Here is a 27,125-nt window from a genome sequence, read left to right on the forward strand (position 1 = left end):
TAGAATGTAGCACTCAGAAATCAGAATCTGAATGCAGAACTCAGAATTCTAAATTCAGAACGCAGAGTTCAGAAATTAGAGCTCAGTATTCAGAACCACAATTCCCAACCCGGAACTCAAAACTCAAAAATCAGAACTCAGTGTTGAGAACTAGAAACTCAAACGCAGAATGCAGAATGCAGAACGAAGAATCCGTATTCAGAATCAGATTTCGCAACCCTCAATTCAGACCTCAGACATCAAAACGCAGAATTCAGAGATCCGGACTCAGAATTCAGAAGTTAGAACTCAGAACTCAGATTTTGGAACTCAGAAGGCAGGTTTCAAAACTCAGCAATCAGAAGTCTGAATTCAGAACTTATAATTTAGAACTCAGAACTCAGCTTTCAGAGCTCATAATACAGATCTCAGTGCTCAGAATTCTGAAGTCAGAACTCAGAACTCAGTATTCAATGCAGAATTCAGAACTCAAAGCTCATCATTTCGAACTTAGGATTCAGAAGACAGAACTCAGAACTCTGTGATCACAATTCAGAATTCAGGACTCAGAAATCGGAACTCAGTAATCAATGCGGAATTCAGAACTCAGAAATCACAAGTCAGAATTCAGAACTCAGAACTCTTAATTCAGAACTCAGAAATTAGAACTCCAAATTCAGTATTCGAAATTGAGCACTCAGAATGTACAGCTTCAAACTCAAATCTCAGAATGCAGATATCAGAATACAGAACTCAGAATTCCCAAACTCGAATTCTGAATTCAGAATTCACAGCTTAGTGTTCAGAACTCAGAACGCAGAACTCAGAATTTCCAATTCAGAACTCAGCCCTTAGAACGTAGTACTCAGAACTCAGATGTTACAATTCAGACTTTAGAATGTAGCACTCAGAAATCAGAATCTGAATGCAGAACTCAGAATTCTAAATTCAGAACGCAGAGTTCAGAAATTAGAGCTCAGTATTCAGAACCACAATTCCCAACCCGGAACTCAAAACTCAAAAATCAGAACTCAGTGTTGAGAACTAGAAACTCAGAACTCAGAATGCAGAATGCAGAACGAAGAATCCGTATTCAGAATCAGATTTCGCAACCCTCAATTCAGACCTCAGACATCAAAACGCAGAATTCAGAGATCCGGACTCAGAATTCAGAAGTTAGAACTCAGAACTCAGATTTTGGAACTCAGAAGGCAGGTTTCAAAACTCAGCAATCAGAAGTCTGAACTCAGAACTTATAATTTAGAACTCAGAACTCAGCTTTCAGAGCTCATAATACAGATCTCAGTGCTCAGAATTCTGAAGTCAGAACTCAGAACTCAGTATTCAATACAGAATTCAGAACTCAAAGCTCATCATTTCGAACTTAGGATTCAGAAGACAGAACTCAGAACTCTGTGATCACAATTCAGAATTCAGGACTCAGAAATCGGAACTCAGTAATCAATGCGGAATTCAGAACTCAGAAATCACAAGTCAGAATTGAGAACTCAGAACTCTTAATTCAGAACTCAGAAATTAGAACTCCAAATTCAGTATTCGAAATTGAGCACTCAGAATGTACAGCTTCAAACTCAAATCTCAGAATGCAGATATCAGAATACAGAACTCAGAATTCCCAAACTCGAATTCTGAATTCAGAATTCACAGCTTAGTGTTCAGAACTCAGAACGCAGAACTCAGAATTTCCAATTCAGAACTCAGCCCTTAGAACGTAGTACTCAGAACTCAGATGTTACAATTCAGAATTTAGAATGTAGCACTCAGAAATCAGAATCTGAATGCAGAACTCAGAATTCTAAATTCAGAACGCAGAGTTCAGAAATTAGAGCTCAGTATTCAGAACCACAATTCCCAACCCGGAACTCAAAACTCAAAAATCAGAACTCAGTGTTGAGAACTAGAAACTCAGAACTCAGAATGCAGAATGCAGAACGAAGAATCCGTATTCAGAATCAGATTTCGCAACCCTCAATTCAGACCTCAGACATCAAAACGCAGAATTCAGAGATCCGGACTCAGAATTCAGAAGTTAGAACTCAGAACTCAGACTTTGGAACTCAGAAGGCAGGTTTCAAAACTCAGCAATCAGAAGTCTGAATTCAGAACTTATAATTTAGAACTCAGAACTCAGCTTTCAGAGCTCATAATACAGATCTCAGTGCTCAGAATTCTGAAGTCAGAACTCAGAACTCAGTATTCAATGCAGAATTCAGAACTCAAAGCTCATCATTTCGAACTTAGGATTCAGAAGACAGAACTCAGAACTCTGTGATCACAATTCAGAATTCAGGACTCAGAAATCGGAACTCAGTAATCAATGCGGAATTCAGAACTCAGAAATCACAAGTCAGAATTCAGAACTCAGAACTCTTAATTCAGAACTCAGAAATTAGAACTCCAAATTCAGTATTCGAAATTGAGCACTCAGAATGTACAGCTTCAAACTCAAATCTCAGAATGCAGATATCAGAATACAGAACTCAGAATTCCCAAACTCGAATTCTGAATTCAGAATTCACAGCTTAGTGTTCAGAACTCAGAACGCAGAACTCAGAATTTCCAATTCAGAACTCAGCCCTTAGAACGTAGTACTCAGAACTCAGATGTTACAATTCAGACTTTAGAATGTAGCACTCAGAAATCAGAATCTGAATGCAGAACTCAGAATTCTAAATTCAGAACGCAGAGTTCAGAAATTAGAGCTCAGTATTCAGAACCACAATTCCCAACCCGGAACTCAAAACTCAAAATCAGAACTCAGTGTTGAGAACTAGAAACTCAGAACTCAGAATGCAGAATGCAGAACGAAGAATCCGTATTCAGAATCAGATTTCGCAACCCTCAATTCAGACCTCAGACATCAAAACGCAGAATTCAGAGATCCGGACTCAGAATTCAGAAGTTAGAACTCAGAACTCAGACTTTGGAACTCAGAAGGCAGGTTTCAAAACTCAGCAATCAGAAGTCTGAATTCAGAACTTATAATTTAGAACTCAGAACTCAGCTTTCAGAGCTCATAATACAGATCTCAGTGCTCAGAATTCTGAAGTCAGAACTCAGAACTCAGTATTCAATGCAGAATTCAGAACTCAAAGCTCATCATTTCGAACTTAGGATTCAGAAGACAGAACTCAGAACTCTGTGATCACAATTCAGAATTCAGGACTCAGAAATCGGAACTCAGTAATCAATGCGGAATTCAGAACTCAGAAATCACAAGTCAGAATTCAGAACTCAGAACTCTTAATTCAGAACTCAGAAATTAGAACTCCAAATTCAGTATTCGAAATTGAGCACTCAGAATGTACAGCTTCAAACTCAAATCTCAGAATGCAGATATCAGAATACAGAACTCAGAATTCCCAAACTCGAATTCTGAATTCAGAATTCACAGCTTAGTGTTCAGAACTCAGAACGCAGAACTCAGAATTTCCAATTCAGAACTCAGCCCTTAGAACGTAGTACTCAGAACTCAGATGTTACAATTCAGACTTTAGAATGTAGCACTCAGAAATCAGAATCTGAATGCAGAACTCAGAATTCTAAATTCAGAACGCAGAGTTCAGAAATTAGAGCTCAGTATTCAGAACCACAATTCCCAACCCGGAACTCAAAACTCAAAATCAGAACTCAGTGTTGAGAACTAGAAACTCAGAACTCAGAATGCAGAATGCAGAACGAAGAATCCGTATTCAGAATCAGATTTCGCAACCCTCAATTCAGACCTCAGACATCAAAACGCAGAATTCAGAGATCCGGACTCAGAATTCAGAAGTTAGAACTCAGAACTCAGACTTTGGAACTCAGAAGGCAGGTTTCAAAACTCAGCAATCAGAAGTCTGAATTCAGAACTTATAATTTAGAACTCAGAACTCAGCTTTCAGAGCTCATAATACAGATCTCAGTGCTCAGAATTCTGAAGTCAGAACTCAGAACTCAGTATTCAATACAGAATTCAGAACTCAAAGCTCATCATTTCGAACTTAGGATTCAGAAGACAGAACTCAGAACTCTGTGATCACAATTCAGAATTCAGGACTCAGAAATCGGAACTCAGTAATCAATGCGGAATTCAGAACTCAGAAATCACAAGTCAGAATTCAGAACTCAGAACTCTTAATTCAGAACTCAGAAATTAGAACTCCAAATTCAGTATTCGAAATTGAGCACTCAGAATGTACAGCTTCAAACTCAAATCTCAGAATGCAGATATCAGAATACAGAACTCAGAATTCCCAAACTCGAATTCTGAATTCAGAATTCACAGCTTAGTGTTCAGAACTCAGAACGCAGAACTCAGAATTTCCAATTCAGAACTCAGCCCTTAGAACGTAGTACTCAGAACTCAGATGTTACAATTCAGAATTTAGAATGTAGCACTCAGAAATCAGAATCTGAATGCAGAACTCAGAATTCTAAATTCAGAACGCAGAGTTCAGAAATTAGAGCTCAGTATTCAGAACCACAATTCCCAACCCGGAACTCAAAACTCAAAAATCAGAACTCAGTGTTGAGAACTAGAAACTCAAACGCAGAATGCAGAATGCAGAACGAAGAATCCGTATTCAGAATCAGATTTCGCAACCCTCAATTCAGACCTCAGACATCAAAACGCAGAATTCAGAGATCCGGACTCAGAATTCAGAAGTTAGAACTCAGAACTCAGATTTTGGAACTCAGAAGGCAGGTTTCAAAACTCAGCAATCAGAAGTCTGAATTCAGAACTTATAATTTAGAACTCAGAACTCAGCTTTCAGAGCTCATAATACAGATCTCAGTGCTCAGAATTCTGAAGTCAGAACTCAGAACTCAGTATTCAATGCAGAATTCAGAACTCAAAGCTCATCATTTCGAACTTAGGATTCAGAAGACAGAACTCAGAACTCTGTGATCACAATTCAGAATTCAGGACTCAGAAATCGGAACTCAGTAATCAATGCGGAATTCAGAACTCAGAAATCACAAGTCAGAATTCAGAACTCAGAACTCTTAATTCAGAACTCAGAAATTAGAACTCCAAATTCAGTATTCGAAATTGAGCACTCAGAATGTACAGCTTCAAACTCAAATCTCAGAATGCAGATATCAGAATACAGAACTCAGAATTCCCAAACTCGAATTCTGAATTCAGAATTCACAGCTTAGTGTTCAGAACTCAGAACGCAGAACTCAGAATTTCCAATTCAGAACTCAGCCCTTAGAACGTAGTACTCAGAACTCAGATGTTACAATTCAGACTTTAGAATGTAGCACTCAGAAATCAGAATCTGAATGCAGAACTCAGAATTCTAAATTCAGAACGCAGAGTTCAGAAATTAGAGCTCAGTATTCAGAACCACAATTCCCAACCCGGAACTCAAAACTCAAAAATCAGAACTCAGTGTTGAGAACTAGAAACTCAAACGCAGAATGCAGAATGCAGAACGAAGAATCCGTATTCAGAATCAGATTTCGCAACCCTCAATTCAGACCTCAGACATCAAAACGCAGAATTCAGAGATCCGGACTCAGAATTCAGAAGTTAGAACTCAGAACTCAGATTTTGGAACTCAGAAGGCAGGTTTCAAAACTCAGCAATCAGAAGTCTGAATTCAGAACTTATAATTTAGAACTCAGAACTCAGCTTTCAGAGCTCATAATACAGATCTCAGTGCTCAGAATTCTGAAGTCAGAACTCAGAACTCAGTATTCAATACAGAATTCAGAACTCAAAGCTCATCATTTCGAACTTAGGATTCAGAAGACAGAACTCAGAACTCTGTGATCACAATTCAGAATTCAGGACTCAGAAATCGGAACTCAGTAATCAATGCGGAATTCAGAACTCAGAAATCACAAGTCAGAATTCAGAACTCAGAACTCTTAATTCAGAACTCAGAAATTAGAACTCCAAATTCAGTATTCGAAATTGAGCACTCAGAATGTACAGCTTCAAACTCAAATCTCAGAATGCAGATATCAGAATACAGAACTCAGAATTCCCAAACTCGAATTCTGAATTCAGAATTCACAGCTTAGTGTTCAGAACTCAGAACGCAGAACTCAGAATTTCCAATTCAGAACTCAGCCCTTAGAACGTAGTACTCAGAACTCAGATGTTACAATTCAGACTTTAGAATGTAGCACTCAGAAATCAGAATCTGAATGCAGAACTCAGAATTCTAAATTCAGAACGCAGAGTTCAGAAATTAGAGCTCAGTATTCAGAACCACAATTCCCAACCCGGAACTCAAAACTCAAAAATCAGAACTCAGTGTTGAGAACTAGAAACTCAGAACTCAGAATGCAGAATGCAGAACGAAGAATCCGTATTCAGAATCAGATTTCGCAACCCTCAATTCAGACCTCAGACATCAAAACGCAGAATTCAGAGATCCGGACTCAGAATTCAGAAGTTAGAACTCAGAACTCAGATTTTGGAACTCAGAAGGCAGGTTTCAAAACTCAGCAATCAGAAGTCTGAACTCAGAACTTATAATTTAGAACTCAGAACTCAGCTTTCAGAGCTCATAATACAGATCTCAGTGCTCAGAATTCTGAAGTCAGAACTCAGAACTCAGTATTCAATACAGAATTCAGAACTCAAAGCTCATCATTTCGAACTTAGGATTCAGAAGACAGAACTCAGAACTCTGTGATCACAATTCAGAATTCAGGACTCAGAAATCGGAACTCAGTAATCAATGCGGAATTCAGAACTCAGAAATCACAAGTCAGAATTGAGAACTCAGAACTCTTAATTCAGAACTCAGAAATTAGAACTCCAAATTCAGTATTCGAAATTGAGCACTCAGAATGTACAGCTTCAAACTCAAATCTCAGAATGCAGATATCAGAATACAGAACTCAGAATTCCCAAACTCGAATTCTGAATTCAGAATTCACAGCTTAGTGTTCAGAACTCAGAACGCAGAACTCAGAATTTCCAATTCAGAACTCAGCCCTTAGAACGTAGTACTCAGAACTCAGATGTTACAATTCAGAATTTAGAATGTAGCACTCAGAAATCAGAATCTGAATGCAGAACTCAGAATTCTAAATTCAGAACGCAGAGTTCAGAAATTAGAGCTCAGTATTCAGAACCACAATTCCCAACCCGGAACTCAAAACTCAAAAATCAGAACTCAGTGTTGAGAACTAGAAACTCAGAACTCAGAATGCAGAATGCAGAACGAAGAATCCGTATTCAGAATCAGATTTCGCAACCCTCAATTCAGACCTCAGACATCAAAACGCAGAATTCAGAGATCCGGACTCAGAATTCAGAAGTTAGAACTCAGAACTCAGACTTTGGATCTCAGAAGGCAGGTTTCAAAACTCAGCAATCAGAAGTCTGAATTCAGAACTTATAATTTAGAACTCAGAACTCAGCTTTCAGAGCTCATAATACAAATCTCAGTGCTCAGAATTCTGAAGTCAGAACTCAGAACTCAGTATTCAATGCAGAATTCAGAACTCAAAGCTCATCATTTCGAACTTAGGATTCAGAAGACAGAACTCAGAACTCTGTGATCACAATTCAGAATTCAGGACTCAGAAATCGGAACTCAGTAATCAATGCGGAATTCAGAACTCAGAAATCACAAGTCAGAATTCAGAACTCAGAACTCTTAATTCAGAACTCAGAAATTAGAACTCCAAATTCAGTATTCGAAATTGAGCACTCAGAATGTACAGCTTCAAACTCAAATCTCAGAATGCAGATATCAGAATACAGAACTCAGAATTCCCAAACTCGAATTCTGAATTCAGAATTCACAGCTTAGTGTTCAGAACTCAGAACGCAGAACTCAGAATTTCCAATTCAGAACTCAGCCCTTAGAACGTAGTACTCAGAACTCAGATGTTACAATTCAGAATTTAGAATGTAGCACTCAGAAATCAGAATCTGAATGCAGAACTCAGAATTCTAAATTCAGAACGCAGAGTTCAGAAATTAGAGCTCAGTATTCAGAACCACAATTCCCAACCCGGAACTCAAAACTCAAAAATCAGAACTCAGTGTTGAGAACTAGAAACTCAAACGCAGAATGCAGAATGCAGAACGAAGAATCCGTATTCAGAATCAGATTTCGCAACCCTCAATTCAGACCTCAGACATCAAAACGCAGAATTCAGAGATCCGGACTCAGAATTCAGAAGTTAGAACTCAGAACTCAGATTTTGGAACTCAGAAGGCAGGTTTCAAAACTCAGCAATCAGAAGTCTGAATTCAGAACTTATAATTTAGAACTCAGAACTCAGCTTTCAGAGCTCATAATACAGATCTCAGTGCTCAGAATTCTGAAGTCAGAACTCAGAACTCAGTATTCAATGCAGAATTCAGAACTCAAAGCTCATCATTTCGAACTTAGGATTCAGAAGACAGAACTCAGAACTCTGTGATCACAATTCAGAATTCAGGACTCAGAAATCGGAACTCAGTAATCAATGCGGAATTCAGAACTCAGAAATCACAAGTCAGAATTCAGAACTCAGAACTCTTAATTCAGAACTCAGAAATTAGAACTCCAAATTCAGTATTCGAAATTGAGCACTCAGAATGTACAGCTTCAAACTCAAATCTCAGAATGCAGATATCAGAATACAGAACTCAGAATTCCCAAACTCGAATTCTGAATTCAGAATTCACAGCTTAGTGTTCAGAACTCAGAACGCAGAACTCAGAATTTCCAATTCAGAACTCAGCCCTTAGAACGTAGTACTCAGAACTCAGATGTTACAATTCAGACTTTAGAATGTAGCACTCAGAAATCAGAATCTGAATGCAGAACTCAGAATTCTAAATTCAGAACGCAGAGTTCAGAAATTAGAGCTCAGTATTCAGAACCACAATTCCCAACCCGGAACTCAAAACTCAAAATCAGAACTCAGTGTTGAGAACTAGAAACTCAGAACTCAGAATGCAGAATGCAGAACGAAGAATCCGTATTCAGAATCAGATTTCGCAACCCTCAATTCAGACCTCAGACATCAAAACGCAGAATTCAGAGATCCGGACTCAGAATTCAGAAGTTAGAACTCAGAACTCAGACTTTGGAACTCAGAAGGCAGGTTTCAAAACTCAGCAATCAGAAGTCTGAATTCAGAACTTATAATTTAGAACTCAGAACTCAGCTTTCAGAGCTCATAATACAGATCTCAGTGCTCAGAATTCTGAAGTCAGAACTCAGAACTCAGTATTCAATGCAGAATTCAGAACTCAAAGCTCATCATTTCGAACTTAGGATTCAGAAGACAGAACTCAGAACTCTGTGATCACAATTCAGAATTCAGGACTCAGAAATCGGAACTCAGTAATCAATGCGGAATTCAGAACTCAGAAATCACAAGTCAGAATTGAGAACTCAGAACTCTTAATTCAGAACTCAGAAATTAGAACTCCAAATTCAGTATTCGAAATTGAGCACTCAGAATGTACAGCTTCAAACTCAAATCTCAGAATGCAGATATCAGAATACAGAACTCAGAATTCCCAAAATCGAATTCTGAATTCAGAATTCACAGCTTAGTGTTCAGAACTCAGAACGCAGAACTCAGAATTTCCAATTCAGAACTCAGCCCTTAGAACGTAGTACTCAGAACTCAGATGTTACAATTCAGACTTTAGAATGTAGCACTCAGAAATCAGAATCTGAATGCAGAACTCAGAATTCTAAATTCAGAACGCAGAGTTCAGAAATTAGAGCTCAGTATTCAGAACCACAATTCCCAACCCGGAACTCAAAACTCAAAAATCAGAACTCAGTGTTGAGAACTAGAAACTCAAACGCAGAATGCAGAATGCAGAACGAAGAATCCGTATTCAGAATCAGATTTCGCAACCCTCAATTCAGACCTCAGACATCAAAACGCAGAATTCAGAGATCCGGACTCAGAATTCAGAAGTTAGAACTCAGAACTCAGATTTTGGAACTCAGAAGGCAGGTTTCAAAACTCAGCAATCAGAAGTCTGAATTCAGAACTTATAATTTAGAACTCAGAACTCAGCTTTCAGAGCTCATAATACAGATCTCAGTGCTCAGAATTCTGAAGTCAGAACTCAGAACTCAGTATTCAATGCAGAATTCAGAACTCAAAGCTCATCATTTCGAACTTAGGATTCAGAAGACAGAACTCAGAACTCTGTGATCACAATTCAGAATTCAGGACTCAGAAATCGGAACTCAGTAATCAATGCGGAATTCAGAACTCAGAAATCACAAGTCAGAATTCAGAACTCAGAACTCTTAATTCAGAACTCAGAAATTAGAACTCCAAATTCAGTATTCGAAATTGAGCACTCAGAATGTACAGCTTCAAACTCAAATCTCAGAATGCAGATATCAGAATACAGAACTCAGAATTCCCAAACTCGAATTCTGAATTCAGAATTCACAGCTTAGTGTTCAGAACTCAGAACGCAGAACTCAGAATTTCCAATTCAGAACTCAGCCCTTAGAACGTAGTACTCAGAACTCAGATGTTACAATTCAGACTTTAGAATGTAGCACTCAGAAATCAGAATCTGAATGCAGAACTCAGAATTCTAAATTCAGAACGCAGAGTTCAGAAATTAGAGCTCAGTATTCAGAACCACAATTCCCAACCCGGAACTCAAAACTCAAAAATCAGAACTCAGTGTTGAGAACTAGAAACTCAAACGCAGAATGCAGAATGCAGAACGAAGAATCCGTATTCAGAATCAGATTTCGCAACCCTCAATTCAGACCTCAGACATCAAAACGCAGAATTCAGAGATCCGGACTCAGAATTCAGAAGTTAGAACTCAGAACTCAGATTTTGGAACTCAGAAGGCAGGTTTCAAAACTCAGCAATCAGAAGTCTGAATTCAGAACTTATAATTTAGAACTCAGAACTCAGCTTTCAGAGCTCATAATACAGATCTCAGTGCTCAGAATTCTGAAGTCAGAACTCAGAACTCAGTATTCAATGCAGAATTCAGAACTCAAAGCTCATCATTTCGAACTTAGGATTCAGAAGACAGAACTCAGAACTCTGTGATCACAATTCAGAATTCAGGACTCAGAAATCGGAACTCAGTAATCAATGCGGAATTCAGAACTCAGAAATCACAAGTCAGAATTGAGAACTCAGAACTCTTAATTCAGAACTCAGAAATTAGAACTCCAAATTCAGTATTCGAAATTGAGCACTCAGAATGTACAGCTTCAAACTCAAATCTCAGAATGCAGATATCAGAATACAGAACTCAGAATTCCCAAACTCGAATTCTGAATTCAGAATTCACAGCTTAGTGTTCAGAACTCAGAACGCAGAACTCAGAATTTCCAATTCAGAACTCAGCCCTTAGAACGTAGTACTCAGAACTCAGATGTTACAATTCAGACTTTAGAATGTAGCACTCAGAAATCAGAATCTGAATGCAGAACTCAGAATTCTAAATTCAGAACGCAGAGTTCAGAAATTAGAGCTCAGTATTCAGAACCACAATTCCCAACCCGGAACTCAAAACTCAAAAATCAGAACTCAGTGTTGAGAACTAGAAACTCAGAACTCAGAATGCAGAATGCAGAATGCAGAACGAAGAATCCGTATTCAGAATCAGATTTCGCAACCCTCAATTCAGACCTCAGACATCAAAACGCAGAATTCAGAGATCCGGACTCAGAATTCAGAAGTTAGAACTCAGAACTCAGATTTTGGAACTCAGAAGGCAGGTTTCAAAACTCAGCAATCAGAAGTCTGAATTCAGAACTTATAATTTAGAACTCAGAACTCAGCTTTCAGAGCTCATAATACAGATCTCAGTGCTCAGAATTCTGAAGTCAGAACTCAGAACTCAGTATTCAATGCAGAATTCAGAACTCAAAGCTCATCATTTCGAACTTAGGATTCAGAAGACAGAACTCAGAACTCTGTGATCACAATTCAGAATTCAGGACTCAGAAATCGGAACTCAGTAATCAATGCGGAATTCAGAACTCAGAAATCACAAGTCAGAATTCAGAACTCAGAACTCTTAATTCAGAACTCAGAAATTAGAACTCCAAATTCAGTATTCGAAATTGAGCACTCAGAATGTACAGCTTCAAACTCAAATCTCAGAATGCAGATATCAGAATACAGAACTCAGAATTCCCAAACTCGAATTCTGAATTCAGAATTCACAGCTTAGTGTTCAGAACTCAGAACGCAGAACTCAGAATTTCCAATTCAGAACTCAGCCCTTAGAACGTAGTACTCAGAACTCAGATGTTACAATTCAGACTTTAGAATGTAGCACTCAGAAATCAGAATCTGAATGCAGAACTCAGAATTCTAAATTCAGAACGCAGAGTTCAGAAATTAGAGCTCAGTATTCAGAACCACAATTCCCAACCCGGAACTCAAAACTCAAAAATCAGAACTCAGTGTTGAGAACTAGAAACTCAAACGCAGAATGCAGAATGCAGAACGAAGAATCCGTATTCAGAATCAGATTTCGCAACCCTCAATTCAGACCTCAGACATCAAAACGCAGAATTCAGAGATCCGGACTCAGAATTCAGAAGTTAGAACTCAGAACTCAGATTTTGGAACTCAGAAGGCAGGTTTCAAAACTCAGCAATCAGAAGTCTGAATTCAGAACTTATAATTTAGAACTCAGAACTCAGCTTTCAGAGCTCATAATACAGATCTCAGTGCTCAGAATTCTGAAGTCAGAACTCAGAACTCAGTATTCAATGCAGAATTCAGAACTCAAAGCTCATCATTTCGAACTTAGGATTCAGAAGACAGAACTCAGAACTCTGTGATCACAATTCAGAATTCAGGACTCAGAAATCGGAACTCAGTAATCAATGCGGAATTCAGAACTCAGAAATCACAAGTCAGAATTCAGAACTCAGAACTCTTAATTCAGAACTCAGAAATTAGAACTCCAAATTCAGTATTCGAAATTGAGCACTCAGAATGTACAGCTTCAAACTCAAATCTCAGAATGCAGATATCAGAATACAGAACTCAGAATTCCCAAACTCGAATTCTGAATTCAGAATTCACAGCTTAGTGTTCAGAACTCAGAACGCAGAACTCAGAATTTCCAATTCAGAACTCAGCCCTTAGAACGTAGTACTCAGAACTCAGATGTTACAATTCAGAATTTAGAATGTAGCACTCAGAAATCAGAATCTGAATGCAGAACTCAGAATTCTAAATTCAGAACGCAGAGTTCAGAAATTAGAGCTCAGTATTCAGAACCACAATTCCCAACCCGGAACTCAAAACTCAAAAATCAGAACTCAGTGTTGAGAACTAGAAACTCAGAACTCAGAATGCAGAATGCAGAATGCAGAACGAAGAATCCGTATTCAGAATCAGATTTCGCAACCCTCAATTCAGACCTCAGACATCAAAACGCAGAATTCAGAGATCCGGACTCAGAATTCAGAAGTTAGAACTCAGAACTCAGATTTTGGAACTCAGAAGGCAGGTTTCAAAACTCAGCAATCAGAAGTCTGAACTCAGAACTTATAATTTAGAACTCAGAACTCAGCTTTCAGAGCTCATAATACAGATCTCAGTGCTCAGAATTCTGAAGTCAGAACTCAGAACTCAGTATTCAATACAGAATTCAGAACTCAAAGCTCATCATTTCGAACTTAGGATTCAGAAGACAGAACTCAGAACTCTGTGATCACAATTCAGAATTCAGGACTCAGAAATCGGAACTCAGTAATCAATGCGGAATTCAGAACTCAGAAATCACAAGTCAGAATTGAGAACTCAGAACTCTTAATTCAGAACTCAGAAATTAGAACTCCAAATTCAGTATTCGAAATTGAGCACTCAGAATGTACAGCTTCAAACTCAAATCTCAGAATGCAGATATCAGAATACAGAACTCAGAATTCCCAAACTCGAATTCTGAATTCAGAATTCACAGCTTAGTGTTCAGAACTCAGAACGCAGAACTCAGAATTTCCAATTCAGAACTCAGCCCTTAGAACGTAGTACTCAGAACTCAGATGTTACAATTCAGACTTTAGAATGTAGCACTCAGAAATCAGAATCTGAATGCAGAACTCAGAATTCTAAATTCAGAACGCAGAGTTCAGAAATTAGAGCTCAGTATTCAGAACCACAATTCCCAACCCGGAACTCAAAACTCAAAAATCAGAACTCAGTGTTGAGAACTAGAAACTCAGAACTCAGAATGCAGAATGCAGAATGCAGAACGAAGAATCCGTATTCAGAATCAGATTTCGCAACCCTCAATTCAGACCTCAGACATCAAAACGCAGAATTGAGAGATCCGGACTCAGAATTCAGAAGTTAGAACTCAGAACTCAGATTTTGGAACTCAGAAGGCAGGTTTCAAAACTCAGCAATCAGAAGTCTGAATTCAGAACTTATAATTTAGAACTCAGAACTCAGCTTTCAGAGCTCATAATACAGATCTCAGTGCTCAGAATTCTGAAGTCAGAACTCAGAACTCAGTATTCAATACAGAATTCAGAACTCAAAGCTCATCATTTCGAACTTAGGATTCAGAAGACAGAACTCAGAACTCTGTGATCACAATTCAGAATTCAGGACTCAGAAATCGGAACTCAGTAATCAATGCGGAATTCAGAACTCAGAAATCACAAGTCAGAATTGAGAACTCAGAACTCTTAATTCAGAACTCAGAAATTAGAACTCCAAATTCAGTATTCGAAATTGAGCACTCAGAATGTACAGCTTCAAACTCAAATCTCAGAATGCAGATATCAGAATACAGAACTCAGAATTCCCAAACTCGAATTCTGAATTCAGAATTCACAGCTTAGTGTTCAGAACTCAGAACGCAGAACTCAGAATTTCCAATTCAGAACTCAGCCCTTAGAACGTAGTACTCAGAACTCAGATGTTACAATTCAGAATTTAGAATGTAGCACTCAGAAATCAGAATCTGAATGCAGAACTCAGAATTCTAAATTCAGAACGCAGAGTTCAGAAATTAGAGCTCAGTATTCAGAACCACAATTCCCAACCCGGAACTCAAAACTCAAAAATCAGAACTCAGTGTTGAGAACTAGAAACTCAGAACGCAGAATTCAGCATGCAGAATGCAGAACGAAGAATCCGTATTCAGAATCAGATTTCGCAACCCTCAATTCAGACCTCAGACATCAAAACGCAGAATTCAGAGATCCGGACTCAGAATTCAGAAGTTAGAACTCAGAACTCAGATTTTGGAACTCAGAAGGCAGGTTTCAAAACTCAGCAATCAGAAGTCTGAATTCAGAACTTATAATTTAGAACTCAGAACTCAGCTTTCAGAGCTCATAATACAGATCTCAGTGCTCAGAATTCTGAAGTCAGAACTCAGAACTCAGTATTCAATGCAGAATTCAGAACTCAAAGCTCATCATTTCGAACTTAGGATTCAGAAGACAGAACTCAGAACTCTGTGATCACAATTCAGAATTCAGGACTCAGAAATCGGAACTCAGTAATCAATGCGGAATTCAGAACTCAGAAATCACAAGTCAGAATTGAGAACTCAGAACTCTTAATTCAGAACTCAGAAATTAGAACTCCAAATTCAGTATTCGAAATTGAGCACTCAGAATGTACAGCTTCAAACTCAAATCTCAGAATGCAGATATCAGAATACAGAACTCAGAATTCCCAAACTCGAATTCTGAATTCAGAATTCACAGCTTAGTGTTCAGAACTCAGAACGCAGAACTCAGAATTTCCAATTCAGAACTCAGCCCTTAGAACGTAGTACTCAGAACTCAGATGTTACAATTCAGACTTTAGAATGTAGCACTCAGAAATCAGAATCTGAATGCAGAACTCAGAATTCTAAATTCAGAACGCAGAGTTCAGAAATTAGAGCTCAGTATTCAGAACCACAATTCCCAACCCGGAACTCAAAACTCAAAAATCAGAACTCAGTGTTGAGAACTAGAAACTCAGAACGCAGAATTCAGCATGCAGAATGCGGAACGAAGAATCCGTATTCAGAATCAGATTTCGCAACCCTCAATTCAGACCTCAGACATCAAAACGCAGAATTCAGAGATCCGGACTCAGAATTCAGAAGTTAGAACTCAGAACTCAGATTTTGGAACTCAGAAGGCAGGTTTCAAAACTCAGCAATCAGAAGTCTGAATTCAGAACTTATAATTTAGAACTCAGAACTCAGCTTTCAGAGCTCATAATACAGATCTCAGTGCTCAGAATTCTGAAGTCAGAACTCAGAACTCAGTATTCAATGCAGAATTCAGAACTCAAAGCTCATCATTTCGAACTTAGGATTCAGAAGACAGAACTCAGAACTCTGTGATCACAATTCAGAATTCAGGACTCAGAAATCGGAACTCAGTAATCAATGCGGAATTCAGAACTCAGAAATCACAAGTCAGAATTGAGAACTCAGAACTCTTAATTCAGAACTCAGAAATTAGAACTCCAAATTCAGTATTCGAAATTGAGCACTCAGAATGTACAGCTTCAAACTCAAATCTCAGAATGCAGATATCAGAATACAGAACTCAGAATTCCCAAACTCGAATTCTGAATTCAGAATTCACAGCTTAGTGTTCAGAACTCAGAACGCAGAACTCAGAATTTCCAATTCAGAACTCAGCCCTTAGAACGTAGTACTCAGAACTCAGATGTTACAATTCAGACTTTAGAATGTAGCACTCAGAAATCAGAATCTGAATGCAGAACTCAGAATTCTAAATTCAGAACGCAGAGTTCAGAAATTAGAGCTCAGTATTCAGAACCACAATTCCCAACCCGGAACTCAAAACTCAAAAATCAGAACTCAGTGTTGAGAACTAGAAACTCAGAACTCAGAATTCAGCATGCAGAATGCAGAACGAAGAATCCGTATTCAGAATCAGATTTCGCAACCCTCAATTCAGACCTCAGACATCAAAACGCAGAATTCAGAGATCCGGACTCAGAATTCAGAAGTTAGAACTCAGAACTCAGATTTTGGAACTCAGAAGGCAGGTTTCAAAACTCAGCAATCAGAAGTCTGAATTCAGAACTTATAATTTAGAACTCAGAACTCAGCTTTCAGAGCTCATAATACAGATCTCAGTGCTCAGAATTCTGAAGTCAGAACTCAGAACTCAGTATTCAATGCAGAATTCAGAACTCAAAGCTCATCATTTCGAACTTAGGATTCAGAAGACAGAACTCAGAACTCTGTGATCACAATTCAGAATTCAGGACTCAGAAATCGGAACTCAGTAATCAATGCGGAATTCAGAACTCAGAAATCACAAGTCAGAATTGAGAACTCAGAACTCTTAATTCAGAACTCAGAAATTAGAACTCCAAATTCAGTATTCGAAATTGAGCACTCAGAATGTACAGCTTCAAACTCAAATCTCAGAATGCAGATATCAGAATACAGAACTCAGAATTCCCAAACTCGAATTCTGAATTCAGAATTCACAGCTTAGTGTTCAGAACTCAGAACGCAGAACTCAGAATTTCCAATTCAGAACTCAGCCCTTAGAACGTAGTACTCAGAACTCAGATGTTACAATTCAGAATTTAGAATGTAGCACTCAGAAATCAGAATCTGAATGCAGAACTCAGAATTCTAAATTCAGAACGCAGAGTTCAGAAATTAGAGCTCAGTATTCAGAACCACAATTCCCAACCCGGAACTCAAAACTCAAAAATCAGAACTCAGTGTTGAGAACTAGAAACTCAGAACTCAGAATTCAGCATGCAGAATGCAGAACGAAGAATCCGTATTCAGAATCAGATTTCGCAACCCTCAATTCAGACCTCAGACATCAAAACGCAGAATTCAGAGATCCGGACTCAGAATTCAGAAGTTAGAACTCAGAACTCAGACTTTGGAACTCAGAAGGCAGGTTTCAAAACTCAGCAATCAGAAGTCTGAATTCAGAACTTATAATTTAGAACTCAGAACTCAGCTTTCAGAGCTCATAATACAGATCTCAGTGCTCAGAATTCTGAAGTCAGAACTCAGAACTCAGTATTCAATACAGAATTCAGAACTCAAAGCTCATCATTTCGAACTTAGGATTCAGAAGACAGAACTCAGAACTCTGTGATCACAATTCAGAATTCAGGACTCAGAAATCGGAACTCAGTAATCAATGCGGAATTCAGAACTCAGAAATCACAAGTCAGAATTCAGAACTCAGAACTCTTAATTCAGAACTCAGAAATTAGAACTCCAAATTCAGTATTCGAAATTGAGCACTCAGAATGTACAGCTTCAAACTCAAATCTCAGAATGCAGATATCAGAATACAGAACTCAGAATTCCCAAACTCGAATTCTGAATTCAGAATTCACAGCTTAGTGTTCAGAACTCAGAACGCAGAACTCAGAATTTCCAATTCAGAACTCAGCCCTTAGAACGTAGTACTCAGAACTCAGATGTTACAATTCAGACTTTAGAATGTAGCACTCAGAAATCAGAATCTGAATGCAGAACTCAGAATTCTAAATTCAGAACGCAGAGTTCAGAAATTAGAGCTCAGTATTCAGAACCACAATTCCCAACCCGGAACTCAAAACTCAAAAATCAGAACTCAGTGTTGAGAACTAGAAACTCAGAACTCAGAATTCAGCATGCAGAATGCGGAACGAAGAATCCGTATTCAGAATCAGATTTCGCAACCCTCAATTCAGACCTCAGACATCAAAACGCAGAATTCAGAGATCCGGACTCAGAATTCAGAAGTTAGAACTCAGAACTCAGATTTTGGAACTCAGAAGGCAGGTTTCAAAACTCAGCAATCAGAAGTCTGAATTCAGAACTTATAATTTAGAACTCAGAACTCAGCTTTCAGAGCTCATAATACAGATCTCAGTGCTCAGAATTCTGAAGTCAGAACTCAGAACTCAGTATTCAATGCAGAATTCAGAACTCAAAGCTCATCATTTCGAACTTAGGATTCAGAAGACAGAACTCAGAACTCTGTGATCACAATTCAGAATTCAGGACTCAGAAATCGGAACTCAGTAATCAATGCGGAATTCAGAACTCAGAAATCACAAGTCAGAATTGAGAACTCAGAACTCTTAATTCAGAACTCAGAAATTAGAACTCCAAATTCAGTATTCGAAATTGAGCACTCAGAATGTACAGCTTCAAACTCAAATCTCAGAATGCAGATATCAGAATACAGAACTCAGAATTCCCAAACTCGAATTCTGAATTCAGAATTCACAGCTTAGTGTTCAGAACTCAGAACGCAGAACTCAGAATTTCCAATTCAGAACTCAGCCCTTAGAACGTAGTACTCAGAACTCAGATGTTACAATTCAGAATTTAGAATGTAGCACTCAGAAATCAGAATCTGAATGCAGAACTCAGAATTCTAAATTCAGAACGCAGAGTTCAGAAATTAGAGCTCAGTATTCAGAACCACAATTCCCAACCCGGAACTCAAAACTCAAAAATCAGAACTCAGTGTTGAGAACTAGAAACTCAGAACTCAGAATTCAGCATGCAGAATGCAGAACGAAGAATCCGTATTCAGAATCAGATTTCGCAACCCTCAATTCAGACCTCAGACATCAAAACGCAGAATTCAGAGATCCGGACTCAGAATTCAGAAGTTAGAACTCAGAACTCAGACTTTGGAACTCAGAAGGCAGGTTTCAAAACTCAGCAATCAGAAGTCTGAATTCAGAACTTATAATTTAGAACTCAGAACTCAGCTTTCAGAGCTCATAATACAGATCTCAGTGCTCAGAATTCTGAAGTCAGAACTCAGAACTCAGTATTCAATACAGAATTCAGAACTCAAAGCTCATCATTTCGAACTTAGGATTCAGAAGACAGAACTCAGAACTCTGTGATCACAATTCAGAATTCAGGACTCAGAAATCGGAACTCAGTAATCAATGCGGAATTCAGAACTCAGAAATCACAAGTCAGAATTCAGAACTCAGAACTCTTAATTCAGAACTCAGAAATTAGAACTCCAAATTCAGTATTCGAAATTGAGCACTCAGAATGTACAGCTTCAAACTCAAATCTCAGAATGCAGATATCAGAATACAGAACTCAGAATTCCCAAACTCGAATTCTGAATTCAGAATTCACAGCTTAGTGTTCAGAACTCAGAACGCAGAACTCAGAATTTCCAATTCAGAACTCAGCCCTTAGAACGTAGTACTCAGAACTCAGATGTTACAATTCAGAATTTAGAATGTAGCACTCAGAAATCAGAATCTGAATGCAGAACTCAGAATTCTAAATTCAGAACGCAGAGTTCAGAAATTAGAGCTCAGTATTCAGAACCACAATTCCCAACCCGGAACTCAAAACTCAAAAATCAGAACTCAGTGTTGAGAACTAGAAACTCAGAACTCAGAATTCAGCATGCAGAATGCGGAACGAAGAATCCGTATTCAGAATCAGATTTCGCAACCCTCAATTCAGACCTCAGACATCAAAACGCAGAATTCAGAGATCCGGACTCAGAATTCAGAAGTTAGAACTCAGAACTCAGATTTTGGAACTCAGAAGGCAGGTTTCAAAACTCAGCAATCAGAAGTCTGAATTCAGAACTTATAATTTAGAACTCAGAACTCAGCTTTCAGAGCTCATAATACAGATCTCAGTGCTCAGAATTCTGAAGTCAGAACTCAGAACTCAGAATTCAATGCAGAATTCAGAACTCAAAGCTCATCATTTCGAACTTAGGATTCAGAAGACAGAACTCAGAACTCTGTGATCACAATTCAGAATTCAGGACTCAGAAATCGGAACTCAGTAATCAATGCGGAATTCAGAACTCAGAAATCACAAGTCAGAATTGAGAACTCAGAACTCTTAATTCAGAACTCAGAAATTAGAACTCCAAATTCAGTATTCGAAATTGAGCACTCAGAATGTACAGCTTCAAACTCAAATCTCAGAATGCAGATATCAGAATACAGAACTCAGAATTCCCAAACTCGAATTCTGAATTCAGAATTCACAGCTTAGTGTTCAGAACTCAGAACGCAGAACTCAGAATTTCCAATTCAGAACTCAGCCCTTAGAACGTAGTACTCAGAACTCAGATGTTACAATTCAGAATTTAGAATGTAGCACTCAGAAATCAGAATCTGAATGCAGAACTCAGAATTCTAAATTCAGAACGCAGAGTTCAGAAATTAGAGCTCAGTATTCAGAACCACAATTCCCAACCCGGAACTCAAAACTCAAAAATCAGAACTCAGTGTTGAGAACTAGAAACTCAGAACTCAGAATTCAGCATGCAGAATGCAGAACGAAGAATCCGTATTCAGAATCAGATTTCGCAACCCTCAATTCAGACCTCAGACATCAAAACGCAGAATTCAGAGATCCGGACTCAGAATTCAGAAGTTAGAACTCAGAACTCAGACTTTGGAACTCAGAAGGCAGGTTTCAAAACTCAGCAATCAGAAGTCTGAATTCAGAACTTATAATTTAGAACTCAGAACTCAGCTTTCAGAGCTCATAATACAGATCTCAGTGCTCAGAATTCTGAAGTCAGAACTCAGAACTCAGTATTCAATACAGAATTCAGAACTCAAAGCTCATCATTTCGAACTTAGGATTCAGAAGACAGAACTCAGAACTCTGCGATCACAATTCAGAATTCAGGACTCAGAAATCGGAACTCAGTAATCAATGCGGAATTCAGAACTCAGAAATCACAAGTCAGAATTGAGAAGTCAGAACTCTTAATTCAGAACTCAGAAATTAGAACTCCAAATTCAGTATTCGAAATTGAGCACTCAGAATGTACAGCTTCAAACTCAAATCTCAGAATGCAGATATCAGAATACAGAACTCAGAATTCCCAAACTTGAATTCTGAATTCAGAATTCACAGCATAGTGTTCAGAACTCAGAACACAGAACTCAGAATTTCCAATTCAGAACTCAGCCCTTAGAACGTAGTACTCAGAACTCAGATGTTACAATTCAGAATTTAGAATGTAGCACTCAGAAATCAGAATCTGAATGCAGAACTCAGAATTCTAAATTCAGAACGCAGAGTTCAGAAATTAGAGCTCAGTATTCAGAACCACAATTCCCAACCCGGAACTCAAAACTCAAAAATCAGAACTCAGTGTTGAGAACTAGAAACTCAGAACTCAGAATTCAGCATGCAGAATGTGGAACGAAGAATCCGTATTCAGAATCAGATTTCGCAACCCTCAATTCAGACCTCAGACATCAAAACGCAGAATTCAGAGATCCGGACTCAGAATTCAGAAGTTAGAACTCAGAACTCAGATTTTGGAACTCAGAAGGCAGGTTTCAAAACTCAGCAATCAGAAGTCTGAATTCAGAACTTATAATTTAGAACTCAGAACTCAGCTTTCAGAGCTCATAATACAGATCTCAGTGCTCAGAATTCTGAAGTCAGAACTCAGAACTCAGTATTCAATGCAGAATTCAGAACTCAAAGCTCATCATTTCGAACTTAGGATTCAGAAGACAGAACTCAGAACTCTATGATCACAATTCAGAATTCAGGACTCAGAAATCGGAACTCAGTAATCAATGCGGAATTCAGAACTCAGAAATCACAAGTCAGAATTGAGAACTCAGAACTCTTAATTCAGAACTCAGAAATTAGAACTCCAAATTCAGTATTCGAAATTGAGCACTCAGAATGTACAGCTTCAAACTCAAATCTCAGAATGCAGATATCAGAATACAGAACTCAGAATTCCCAAACTCGAATTCTGAATTCAGAATTCACAGCTTAGTGTTCAGAACTCAGAACGCAGAACTCAGAATTTCCAATTCAGAACTCAGCCCTTAGAACGTAGTACTCAGAACTCAGATGTTACAATTCAGAATTTAGAATGTAGCACTCAGAAATCAGAATCTGAATGCAGAACTCAGAATTCTAAATTCAGAACGCAGAGTTCAGAAATTAGAGCTCAGTATTCAGAACCACAATTCCCAACCCGGAACTCAAAACTCAAAAATCAGAACTCAGTGTTGAGAACTAGAAACTCAGAACTCAGAATTCAGCATGCAGAATGCGGAACGAAGAATCCGTATTCAGAATCAGATTTCGCAACCCTCAATTCAGACCTCAGACATCAAAACGCAGAATTCAGAGATCCGGACTCAGAATTCAGAAGTTAGAACTCAGAACTCAGATTTTGGAACTCAGAAGGCAGGTTTCAAAACTCAGCAATCAGAAGTCTGAATTCAGAACTTATAATTTAGAACTCAGAACTCAGCTTTCAGAGCTCATAATACAGATCTCAGTGCTCAGAATTCTGAAGTCAGAACTCAGAACTCAGTATTCAATGCAGAATTCAGAACTCAAAGCTCATCATTTCGAACTTAGGATTCAGAAGACAGAACTCAGAACTCTGTGATCACAATTCAGAATTCAGGACTCAGAAATCGGAACTCAGTAATCAATGCGGAATTCAGAACTCAGAAATCACAAGTCAGAATTGAGAACTCAGAACTCTTAATTCAGAACTCAGAAATTAGAACTCCAAATTCAGTATTCGAAATTGAGCACTCAGAATGTACAGCTTCAAACTCAAATCTCAGAATGCAGATATCAGAATACAGAACTCAGAATTCCCAAACTCGAATTCTGAATTCAGAATTCACAGCTTAGTGTTCAGAACTCAGAACGCAGAACTCAGAATTTCCAATTCAGAACTCAGCCCTTAGAACGTAGTACTCAGAACTCAGATGTTACAATTCAGAATTTAGAATGTAGCACTCAGAAATCAGAATCTGAATGCAGAACTCAGAATTCTAAATTCAGAACGCAGAGTTCAGAAATTAGAGCTCAGTATTCAGAACCACAATTCCCAACCCGGAACTCAAAACTCAAAAATCAGAACTCAGTGTTGAGAACTAGAAACTCAGAACTCAGAATTCAGCATGCAGAATGTGGAACGAAGAATCCGTATTCAGAATCAGATTTCGCAACCCTCAATTCAGACCTCAGACATCAAAACGCAGAATTCAGAGATCCGGACTCAGAATTCAGAAGTTAGAACTCAGAACTCAGATTTTGGAACTCAGAAGGCAGGTTTCAAAACTCAGCAATCAGAAGTCTGAATTCAGAACTTATAATTTAGAACTCAGAACTCAGCTTTCAGAGCTCATAATACAGATCTCAGTGCTCAGAATTCTGAAGTCAGAACTCAGAACTCAGTATTCAATGCAGAATTCAGAACTCAAAGCTCATCATTTCGAACTTAGGATTCAGAAGACAGAACTCAGAACTCTGTGATCACAATTCAGAATTCAGGACTCAGAAATCGGAACTCAGTAATCAATGCGGAATTCAGAACTCAGAAATCACAAGTCAGAATTGAGAACTCAGAACTCTTAATTCAGAACTCAGAAATTAGAACTCCAAATTCAGTATTCGAAATTGAGCACTCAGAATGTACAGCTTCAAACTCAAATCTCAGAATGCAGATATCAGAATACAGAACTCAGAATTCCCAAACTCGAATTCTGAATTCAGAATTCACAGCTTAGTGTTCAGAACTCAGAACGCAGAACTCAGAATTTCCAATTCAGAACTCAGCCCTTAGAACGTAGTACTCAGAACTCAGATGTTACAATTCAGAATTTAGAATGTAGCACTCAGAAATCAGAATCTGAATGCAGAACTCAGAATTCTAAATTCAGAACGCAGAGTTCAGAAATTAGAGCTCAGTATTCAGAACCACAATTCCCAACCCGGAACTCAAAACTCAAAAATCAGAACTCAGTGTTGAGAACTAGAAACTCAGAACTCAGAATTCAGCATGCAGAATGCAGAACGAAGAATCCGTATTCAGAATCAGATTTCGCAACCCTCAATTCAGACCTCAGACATCAAAACGCAGAATTCAGAGATCCGGACTCAGAATTCAGAAGTTAGAACTCAGAACTCAGACTTTGGAACTCAGAAGGCAGGTTTCAAAACTCAGCAATCAGAAGTCTGAATTCAGAACTTATAATTTAGAACTCAGAACTCAGCTTTCAGAGCTCATAATACAGATCTCAGTGCTCAGAATTCTGAAGTCAGAACTCAGAACTCAGTATTCAATGCAGAATTCAGAACTCAAAGCTCATCATTTCGAACTTAGGATTCAGAAGACAGAACTCAGAACTCTGTGATCACAATTCAGAATTCAGGACTCAGAAATCGGAACTCAGTAATCAATGCGGAATTCAGAACTCAGAAATCACAAGTCAGAATTGAGAACTCAGAACTCTTAATTCAGAACTCAGAAATTAGAACTCCAAATTCAGTATTCGAAATTGAGCACTCAGAATGTACAGCTTCAAACTCAAATCTCAGAATGCAGATATCAGAATACAGAACTCAGAATTCCCAAACTCGAATTCTGAATTCAGAATTCACAGCTTAGTGTTCAGAACTCAGAACGCAGAACTCAGAATTTCCAATTCAGAACTCAGCCCTTAGAACGTAGTACTCAGAACTCAGATGTTACAATTCAGACTTTAGAATGTAGCACTCAGAAATCAGAATCTGAATGCAGAACTCAGAATTCTAAATTCAGAACGCAGAGTTCAGAAATTAGAGCTCAGTATTCAGAACCACAATTCCCAACCCGGAACTCAAAACTCAAAAATCAGAACTCAGTGTTGAGAACTAGAAACTCAGAACTCAGAATTCAGCATGCAGAATGCAGAACGAAGAATCCGTATTCAGAATCAGATTTCGCAACCCTCAATTCAGACCTCAGACATCAAAACGCAGAATTCAGAGATCCGGACTCAGAATTCAGAAGTTAGAACTCAGAACTCAGATTTTGGAACTCAGAAGGCAGGTTTCAAAACTCAGCAATCAGAAGTCTGAATTCAGAACTTATAATTTAGAACTCAGAACTCAGCTTTCAGAGCTCATAATACAGATCTCAGTGCTCAGAATTCTGAAGTCAGAACTCAGAACTCAGTATTCAATGCAGAATTCAGAACTCAAAGCTCATCATTTCGAACTTAGGATTCAGAAGACAGAACTCAGAACTCTGTGATCACAATTCAGAATTCAGGACTCAGAAATCGGAACTCAGTAATCAATGCGGAATTCAGAACTCAGAAATCACAAGTCAGAATTCAGAACTCAGAACTCTTAATTCAGAACTCAGAAATTAGAACTCCAAATTCAGTATTCGAAATTGAGCACTCAGAATGTACAGCTTCAAACTCAAATCTCAGAATGCAGATATCAGAATACAGAACTCAGAATTCCCAAACTCGAATTCTGAATTCAGAATTCACAGCTTAGTGTTCAGAACTCAGAACGCAGAACTCAGAATTTCCAATTCAGAACTCAGCCCTTAGAACGTAGTACTCAGAACTCAGATGTTACAATTCAGAATTTAGAATGTAGCACTCAGAAATCAGAATCTGAATGCAGAACTCAGAATTCTAAATTCAGAACGCAGAGTTCAGAAATTAGAGCTCAGTATTCAGAACCACAATTCCCAACCCGGAACTCAAAACTCAAAAATCAGAACTCAGTGTTGAGAACTAGAAACTCAGAACTCAGAATTCAGCATGCAGAATGCAGAACGAAGAATCCGTATTCAGAATCAGATTTCGCAACCCTCAATTCAGACCTCAGACATCAAAACGCAGAATTCAGAGATCCGGACTCAGAATTCAGAAGTTAGAACTCAGAACTCAGACTTTGGAACTCAGAAGGCAGGTTTCAAAACTCAGCAATCAGAAGTCTGAATTCAGAACTTATAATTTAGAACTCAGAACTCAGCTTTCAGAGCTCATAATACAGATCTCAGTGCTCAGAATTCTGAAGTCAGAACTCAGAACTCAGTATTCAATGCAGAATTCAGAACTCAAAGCTCATCATTTCGAACTTAGGATTCAGAAGACAGAACTCAGAACTCTGTGATCACAATTCAGAATTCAGGACTCAGAAATCGGAACTCAGTAATCAATGCGGAATTCAGAACTCAGAAATCACAAGTCAGAATTCAGAACTCAGAACTCTTAATTCAGAACTCAGAAATTAGAACTCCAAATTCAGTATTCGAAATTGAGCACTCAGAATGTACAGCTTCAAACTCAAATCTCAGAATGCAGATATCAGAATACAGAACTCAGAATTCCCAAACTCGAATTCTGAATTCAGAATTCACAGCTTAGTGTTCAGAACTCAGAAC

Source organism: Ochotona princeps, chromosome Y (assembly GCF_030435755.1).
Source record: "Ochotona princeps isolate mOchPri1 chromosome Y, mOchPri1.hap1, whole genome shotgun sequence".
Lineage (NCBI taxonomy): Eukaryota > Metazoa > Chordata > Mammalia > Lagomorpha > Ochotonidae > Ochotona > Ochotona princeps.